The sequence below is a fragment of the Capra hircus genome (genome assembly GCF_001704415.2).
Source record: "Capra hircus breed San Clemente chromosome X unlocalized genomic scaffold, ASM170441v1, whole genome shotgun sequence".
In the NCBI taxonomy this organism is placed as follows: domain Eukaryota; kingdom Metazoa; phylum Chordata; class Mammalia; order Artiodactyla; family Bovidae; genus Capra; species Capra hircus.
In genome coordinates this window covers 13,267,547-13,276,107 of record NW_017189516.1, presented here as the reverse complement: position 1 = coordinate 13,276,107, position 8,561 = coordinate 13,267,547, and the positions used below count along the sequence as shown (strand labels likewise).

The window sequence follows — 8,561 nt, the reverse complement described above, 5'->3', positions numbered from 1 at the left end:
AACCCATGCCTCCTTCATTTGCAGGTGGATTCTTTGCCACCGAGCTAACAGGGAAGTCCCTGGACCAACCCATCTAGACCCCACCTACCTGGACTGACACGCTCCTTTTCTTCCAGTCTCTGAGAAAGTGTTGGGCACCTTCGCTTTGTACTCCATCGGCTCCATGTGTGCATGCATGCTCATTTGCTTCAGTTGTGTCCAACTCTTTGTGACCCTATGGACTGTAGCCTGCCAGGCTCCTCTGTCCACGGGATTCTCCAGGCAAGAATACTGGAGTGGGTTGCCATGCCCTCCTCCGGGGATCTTCCTGGCCCAGGGATTGAACCTGTATCTACTGCATTGCAGGAAGATTCTTTACTGCTGAGCCAATAGGAAAGCCCCCACTGACCCCATAAAACACAGCAAGTCTCTGACTCCTTCAGGATACTCAGCTGTGCTGACTTGGGTTATCAGAATGCCAGGGCTCTGAGGGCAAGCTTAGAGCATCAAAGATGCAAGGGACATTAATTTGACTTTTACATCTCCTCTAGGAGAATTTTCTCAGTCTTATAGAAGACACAAGGACTTAGTTAAGGGAATGGTCTGTTTGTGGGCTTCCCAGGTGGCTCTAATGGTAAAGAAACCACCTGCCACTGCAGGAGACGTTAAGTGATGTGGGTTTGATCCCTGGGCTGGGAAGATTCCCTGGAGGAGGGCGTGGTAACCCGCTCCAGTATTCTTGCCTGGAGAATCCCACGGACACAGGAGCCTGACAGGCTACAGTCCATATTGTTGCATAGAGTTGGACATGAGCGAAGCAACTCAGCACGCATGCACAAAGTCTGAATTTGAATCCTGAATTCACCCTTTTCTGGCTTAGGGAATGTGAGCAAATTATGTAGCTATTCTGTGCCTCAGTTTTCTCACCTGTAAAATGAGGCTAATGCCAGTACTTACCTCATAGGAATATTATCTGGACAAATTCAGTAAACTCATGCAAAGTACTAAGGCTCACATTTGGCATATAGCAGATGGTGGCCCACACAGTAATGAATCTGCCTGCAATGCAGGAGACCTGCATTGGGTTAGGAAGATCCCTTGGAGAAGCCAATGACTCCCCACTCCAGTATTCTTGCTTGAAGAATTCCATAGACAAAGGAGCCTGATGGGCTACTAAGTTTGTCATCATTTGTTACAGCAGCAATAGAAAATTAGTACAGCGGTTTTGTGCCTCACTTTGTACATGTCAAATGAGGGCTTAATACCTATCTTACATACTTTATGGGTCTGAGAACAAAATGATGGACATAAGTGTGCTCTGCAGAGTTACAAGTTATAAAGCTGTTAGTATATTCTCCAGTAGGGAAAAAATTGATCTGTTTTGAAACAACTGGATTAAAGCAATTAAAAGCTTAGAGCTCCTGACATTTCCCAGGAGAAGTGCTGAGGGTTTGGAGGGCTGCTTCTCTCCTAGAGAAGTAGTACAGCATAGGTGAAATCAGAAAACCGAGGTACAAGTCTATTTCCTATCTGTGTGACCTTGGGCAAGTTATGTTATCTCTCTGAGCCTCAATAAAGAAATGAGTGTGAATATGTGATGGAAGCAAAGTACTCAGATGGAAGGCATATTCATCCTTCCCAGTGTGTGCATGCCTTACTGCTGGAAGCAGAGATCTTGATTCTGGTAAACTAGTCACCCAAAGAAAGTAGAGTTGAAAGGCCCTTGGGGTGGTACACTGAGCACCTGTTTTCTGCCATTGGCTTTGGCATGTGACCTTAGATCAGTTCCTTCTCCTCTCTGAGTCTGTTTCTCCATTTTAAGAGGTTAGATTATAACTAGTTGTTTTCAGGTAATGTTCATCAGAATCACCTGGAGAGATGCCAGCTGGAGGATGAACAAGAGTCTTCTCTTTTTTACAAGTCGCTCCTATCCCGAATAAATTACCCCCCCATCCCAAATCAGAGGAGTTTTATTAAATTTTGTTAAGTATGCCCTATTCAGGATATAAGAGTTGATTTCCAAGTATGTGGTTTGAAGCAGCTGGTTCTCAAAGGAATATGGATACCTTGGTTATACATTAATTAAAATACTTGCCAATTTCAAATCGGTTAACTAGAGTCATGCTCCTCCCAGTTTCTTGCAATTTCCATTAATGTAGCTTTGTCATGACTGTGGTATTTCCTCTCAGAATACTCCTTCTCATGTGAACTAAGATACTAATCTCTAGGCAGACAAAACCCGGTAGAATTGTCCATGCTTTCATTACAAGGTTGACTGTAGTTAAAATCCACAGCTGAGAATAACTGAATGTCAAGACTGAAAATACCTTTTGAGACTACCTGGTTTAAAGGCAGATAATTTAGGGGAGACTTGCTCAGCATTACAAACAGGCAGTGAGGAGTGAGTCTGGACCCCCAACACTCCTGAATGAACTCTTTACAATGCTCCATGTTGCCTTTCTACTGCTTTTAATGCTCAGAGATTTGAAACTCAGGTAACTTTCAGTCTTAAGGTGGTTTCACTATTCTTTGAAGTAGAAAAACTTGATTTATATTTCATCAAAGTATAAGACCATGTACAAAGCAATGTAAGAAGCAGGCATCTATGGACATAATCTTTGTAAACATTTCCAACATACCAGATTAGTCTTATCTACCATTTTTGGTCTTTACCTCACCAAGATCTCTCCTTCCTCAACCTACTTTGGCTTACAATCTGTGCTTCTCAAATTTTAATGTGCATAGTTATCTACTGGATATCTTATTAAAATACAACTTCTGATGTCAGAGGTCTGGGAGGGGGCCCAGGAATCTGTATTTCTCGTAAGTTCCCAGGTAATACTGATGCTGAGGCTGATTATGGACCATTATTTTGAGTAGCAAGACTTGCAGATGTTGTTAGTCTCATTTCTAAACATCATCTCCACTTACTGTCAGAATTCCTTTACCACTTGGAGTAGTGTGCTATATTAGAAACAGGATTGCTCCTGTAGCTTCTAGTGCTGGGTTTTTAATCAATCCCTAACTGTATGACATTGGGCAAATTATTTCTCATCTTCCTGAGTCTCAAGTTTTCTTATTTATAGAATGGGGCTATCACTTTCACACAGTGATGTTGTGAGGCCTTAAGGAATAACTGGACTTGGTGCAAAATAGACTGCAGATGGAGATCCCTAGGTACAAACAGATTCCGGGCCATATATTTCCTTAGAATTACAGAAGACAATAGGAACAATGATTGGATCATGCATAATATGCTCAAAGATTGTTTCCATGATGAACTGCAGATAGAGGCCATTAATACTAGACAGTCTGTATACTTTATTAAAAGTCATGTGAATGTACTCCAGGATCTAGTTCTTTTTCTTCTGATGTTACACATGTATTTCATAAAGGCATCTTTCTAGGATCTATTAATTTCCTTGGTATCAAATGATTATTTTCCTTATGAAAATGGAGGCTTCATCAAAAACGTCTCTTCAAGTTATCTTGCTTTTCTCTGCAATTTTTAAATGCTTCTGAAGCTTTTTCTGGGCTTGTAGTATGTCAAGGCCATTAGAGGCAGCTACATTAAACATAGTATCATTGATCTACATTCTCTCAAAAGCAATTTTTCTAGTCACAGAAGTACTTTTTCATTACTTTATTTATTCTAGTTATTACAGCATTAAAAGGGAAGGATTCTTTCGCATAATAGCAACTTAATTTAGAAATAGTCTACATGACAACACTTATTACTCAACTTGGATGCTGAGTTTTGTCCCTCAGTGGCTGGACAATATCCCTCATATTTTTTAAAGAAAAAATTCAATAATATTTTTTATTCTAAATCATCTCTTAATTTTTGCCATCACCAGAGAAAACCTTTAATAAGGATTTGATCCCAAGGCATCAAGTATTGCAGAAGCACCAAGATCATTTCATCTTCTCAAACTACATGTATGGATGTCACCAGTCTCAGGGTGACACTGCACATGCTAGAACTTTGGGGAAGTAACAGACATATAGAAGGGCCTTTTCTTCTTTGAAAAGCAGCTAAGCCAAGGATTTGACAACTACCAACAAAAAACAAATCCTTCATGTCACAATGTAAAAGTTAATGACTTTTTTTAAAACCGTAAAAAATGGTCATACTGAATGGGAGGAGGAAACATAACAGAAATCGCTTTCAGCCCAGTTTTTTTTTCCCCAGTAAGTTGGACCTACATTCCCTCCTTCCCCTCAAATGCTTGCCTTTCAATATTTTGTTAATCAGGCAAGAGTCAGAGAGTCATGTCAGCTCCAGTAATATGGCCTTTATATTACAAAAGGAAAACAATATGGGGTGCAGAATCAGAGAGATCCGGATTAGAATAACAATTTTTTACTTGTGTGACCTTGCGCCAGTTATTTTAGCCTGCTGGGCCATAAATCCTTTATCTGTAAGATGAGGATAGTACCCACTTGTATGATTGTTGTAGGGACTAAAGGATATAAGGTATATGAAGCACCTAGCACTTAGTAGGTGCTTAATAAATGCTATCACTGTCAGCTCAAGATTTACATTGCCAGTTTCTCTAGCCTCCTGACTGAGGTATGCAGATAATTTCCTATAGTTGACACACTTCAATTATCACCCCCTTGCCGTAGCCTCTTCTGAATGACTATCCATCAACCCCAGGTCAAGTCAATCTCTTCTCACAGAAGCTTTTCCTCTTTAAATCAGAGAACAAAAGGGTAGATGCTGAGGTTCATTCTTTGTAATTCTTTGAGTATAGCCCAGGGCAGGAACAGAGCTAGCCAGTCACTGCTCTTGGCTTCCAACCAGACTGGTGGTCCCAACACTTTAGACAAGGTTCTTGATCTGTTTCCAAGGAAACATAGCAATCTCACAGCCACATTTTTGGGACACATATTCCACTAGAATTGTGGTATCTTTCTCTGGTTCTTGGGCTTCCCTTGTGGCTCAGCTGCTAAAGAATCTGCTTGCAATGCAGGAGACCTGGGTTCGAGACCTGGGTTCGATCCCTGGGTTGGGAAGATCCCCTGAAGAAGGGAAAGGCTACCCATTCTAGTATTCTGGCCTGGAGAATTCCATGGACTGTACAGTCCATGGGGTCGCAAAGAGTTGGACACAACTGAGTGACTTTCACTTTCTCTGGTTCTCAATAATCTCTCAATATTTATGGTGGAATAAAAATTGATTGTGGAATTTCCCCCCAAGGAAACCACAGTGGAACCATATCTCTAATATCTTCAAAAGTACTGAGGCTTGAATGGACACTGCTTCTGTGGCTAAAATCTGCATACCTGCTTGGTTTAGTTAGTCATCTAATGGAACAGAGCAGAGAGTCCACAGCTCTGAGATTAGGGCTCAATGAGTACTTCCTGACTGAGTCCACCAGGCCTCACAGAGATTCTGTTTGGGGGTGAGCAGCAGGTAGAATGGTAGCCACTTGGCTTACTTGCTCCTGGTTTCTTAGCAACTTGGCCTTTGAGACTGGGTAGAGCTGAGAGTTCAATATGGCCACTTGGATACACCTTCATTAAGAATGTTGTCAAATTTCTACTAAATTATTTCCACAAAGGTTCTCAGTGTGTTTATGTCAGATAACATGTCACTAACTCATCAATAAGCCATATTTAGAGTTAAATCTCAGAAAAGACAATGGCAACCCACTCCAGTACTCTTGCGTGGAAAATCCCATGGGCGGAGGAGCCCGGTAGGCTGCAGTCCATGGGGTCATGAAAAGTCGGACACAACTGAGTGACTTCACTTTCACTTTTCACTTTCACGCATTGGAGAAGGAAACGGCAGCCCACTCTAGTGTTCTTGCCTGGAGAATCCCAGGGATGGGCGAGCCTGGTGGGTTGCCGTCTATGGGGTTGCACAGAGTCAGACACGACTGAAGTAACTTAGCAGCAGCGGCAACAGCAGAGTTAAATCTTGAAAGTAGCTATTGCCTTTCAGTAACACTGTTCCAAAGGCATCTCAGAGTTGGTTAGTGCATGTGTGCATTCTCTTCTCATCATCCCATCTCTCGCCTCCTCTTTTCCCCATGTCTATGCTTCTTCTCGGTACTATAGTAAGTGCACTAGTGGGGCCTTGCTAGAAGAGTCCAATAGGAAAGTCCTTTCTCTCACACTGGACCACATTATATTGGGCTGGTCAAAAAGTTCATTTGGGTTTTTCTGTATCATCATATGGAAAAACCTGAATGAATTTTTGGTCAACCCAATAATTACACAGATCCGACAGAGCAGATAGCTGGATGGCATCACCAACTCGATGGACATGAGTTTGAGTGAACTCCAGGAGTTGGTGATGGACAGGGAGGCCATGTGTGCTGCGGTTCACGGGGTCGCAAAGAGTCGGACATGACTGAGCAACTGAACTGAACTGAAAGACAGGCTATCTTAAAACCTATCCTTAAATCAAGGCACCTGTGTGGAAACAAGTGGTGACACTTTTTCCAGCAGCTTCTCTTCAACAAATAGGGATCAGAAATGTCTACTTGTCAGATTTCTGACTCACTTCACTAATTAATTGTGTTTTAGTTCCTTTTCAATGATTGAAACATCAAATGAGGAAGACCAGGAACTTAGTTCTGGAAGTCCCATTTGTGGCTCAAGAAGGAGGGTAAAAGCCAAACTCTCAAAATGGTGGTCCCTAAAGCTACCAATCATGAGGCCCTTTGCTTGATAAGCATGGTATAATTGAAAGAACCTTGAGTAGGGATATTGGATCTTGTTTAGGCACAGCTGCTAACTTTCTCTGCCTCAGTTTCCCCAATAGTAAACTAAGCAGTTTGACTAAATAATACTGAAAGGCCTTTCTAATCAATTATTTTAGGAATTGTAAAAAGAGTCTTTTGTCTCAAGGGCTGTGGTTCTTAATCTTTATTATGTCACAGGTCCAATTTGCAATTCACTAGAATGTTATGGCCCATTTCCTCAGAAAAGGCACACTGTTGTGCAAGTCTACATACCATTTCAGAGGCTTTATGAAGTTCCTGAGTCCATAGATAATGGGTTAAGAACTGTTTCTTTCAGGCGATAAAAGAGCTTATCTTCAAAAAGCAAACATGAAACAACAATGACAACTACCTGGCCTTTATCCATCTTAACAATTTTCCCCAGCATTTGATCCCAAAATGGAACTCCTACAGAACAAACACAGTCTGCCTTAAAAAAAAAAAAGAACTGTTTTAAACATTTGTTTCTTTCTGATTGCTTGGAAAGGAAGCTGTTAGGACAAAGCAGGAAGAAGAATAATTCAAACAGACATAGGCTTTGACATGCAAAACATGCTTTGCAGATTTGTCCTAAGTATATAAAAGCAGGAAGGGCACCTTCCTGAGTCCACATTGGAGGGATTATAGAGGCATCACTCTTTCTGTCTGGGCCATAGCAGCAGATGCATTCTTGGCAATGTAGTACTATGCCAGAGCTCCAAACTGGCACTAAAGTCCATATCTTCAGTAAGAGAGACATGGTAAGAGCCTCCGAAGTTCAGCAAACATTCCTACTCCCTTACTTCCAAGGTAAGCAATGGCCCCAACTCAAGTAATTTTTAGTTCAGGGTAAGACTTCTAAGATCAATCTTTAGCCCCAAATCTTTCAGAGATAGATGGCCTTTTGAGGAGGCAGGAAGTTCAGAAAACAGTTGAAAACTGAGCTCCTCTCTTCGACTCAGGTCAGTGGACAGCTTGGTTTCTGCAGTCTGGCTTGAGGAAGTTCAGCCATTCACAGTCTTATAGGAGCTCAAGATAGACCTTCTAGGGGAATGAAGAGAGAATACAAAGGAGAAATAAATGTGTATAGGACATGTGCCCCTTATTTTATAGCCTCCCAGAGCCTGAAGGTGCAGGGACAGGAAGAATCTGCTCTTCAGCACACAAGGATTTGAAGAAGACCCTTCTAGAACCTGGAAAGGGTCCCCTGAGGCCAAGGATTTTACAACCTGAAAGGGAAAGAAGAGAGTAAGGAATTAGCTATGATTGGTTAAGCACTTAATAGCCACTGGGCAGTAGGGCCTCTCGTGGTAGGTAGCAAATCTGCTGAGTAACAGCAGCTGGCTAGGAAAAAGCCCTTATAACTCAGATTCCATAGACCAGGCCCAATATGGTGCTATAATCAGGGCTGGAAACCCTGTGCCTTTAGCTTGAACTCTAATCCTCAAAAAGTCTACAGGGGATATAGAAGCCTGATATCTCTGAGATTACCCCCCCTTGCCGAATGGTCACTGCCTTTATGGCCCTACAATAACTCCAGATTTCCTTTTACTGGGACTTTACCTTCATGAGAGCTGATAAGAAAAAGCTTATCTACCCACAGACCTCTGAGGACTGGCAGTGATAGGAAGAAAAGGAAGGCTGAGGAGTACATGGAAAGCTCTGCTCCAGATACCTGGATCTTGTTTATGCATGTATTGATTTATATCATGCCAACACTCTGATTGTCAATCAGAACTTCTAGGCAGAGAAAGAAATTTCCATGATCTCCATGGCTCTGGTGATCTTAGTAAGTTATGTATCCCCTCTGAACCTCAGTTTCTTTATATGTTTAGTGAAAGTACATATCATCTTCCTTATTTCTGACAT

General features: G+C 41.8%; 1 protein-coding gene across 1 annotated transcript in view; it reads right to left on the bottom strand.

Moving 5' to 3' along the window:
* Positions 1-5,043: 5,043 nt before the first annotated feature.
* Positions 5,044-8,561, bottom strand: part of OPHN1 (oligophrenin 1) — a 578,606-nt gene continuing 575,088 nt past the window's right edge. The window contains exon 24 of the mRNA XM_018043623.1: positions 5,044-7,921. The gene's annotated coding sequence lies outside the window, so the exon portion shown is untranslated. The remainder of the gene's footprint in view (positions 7,922-8,561) is intronic.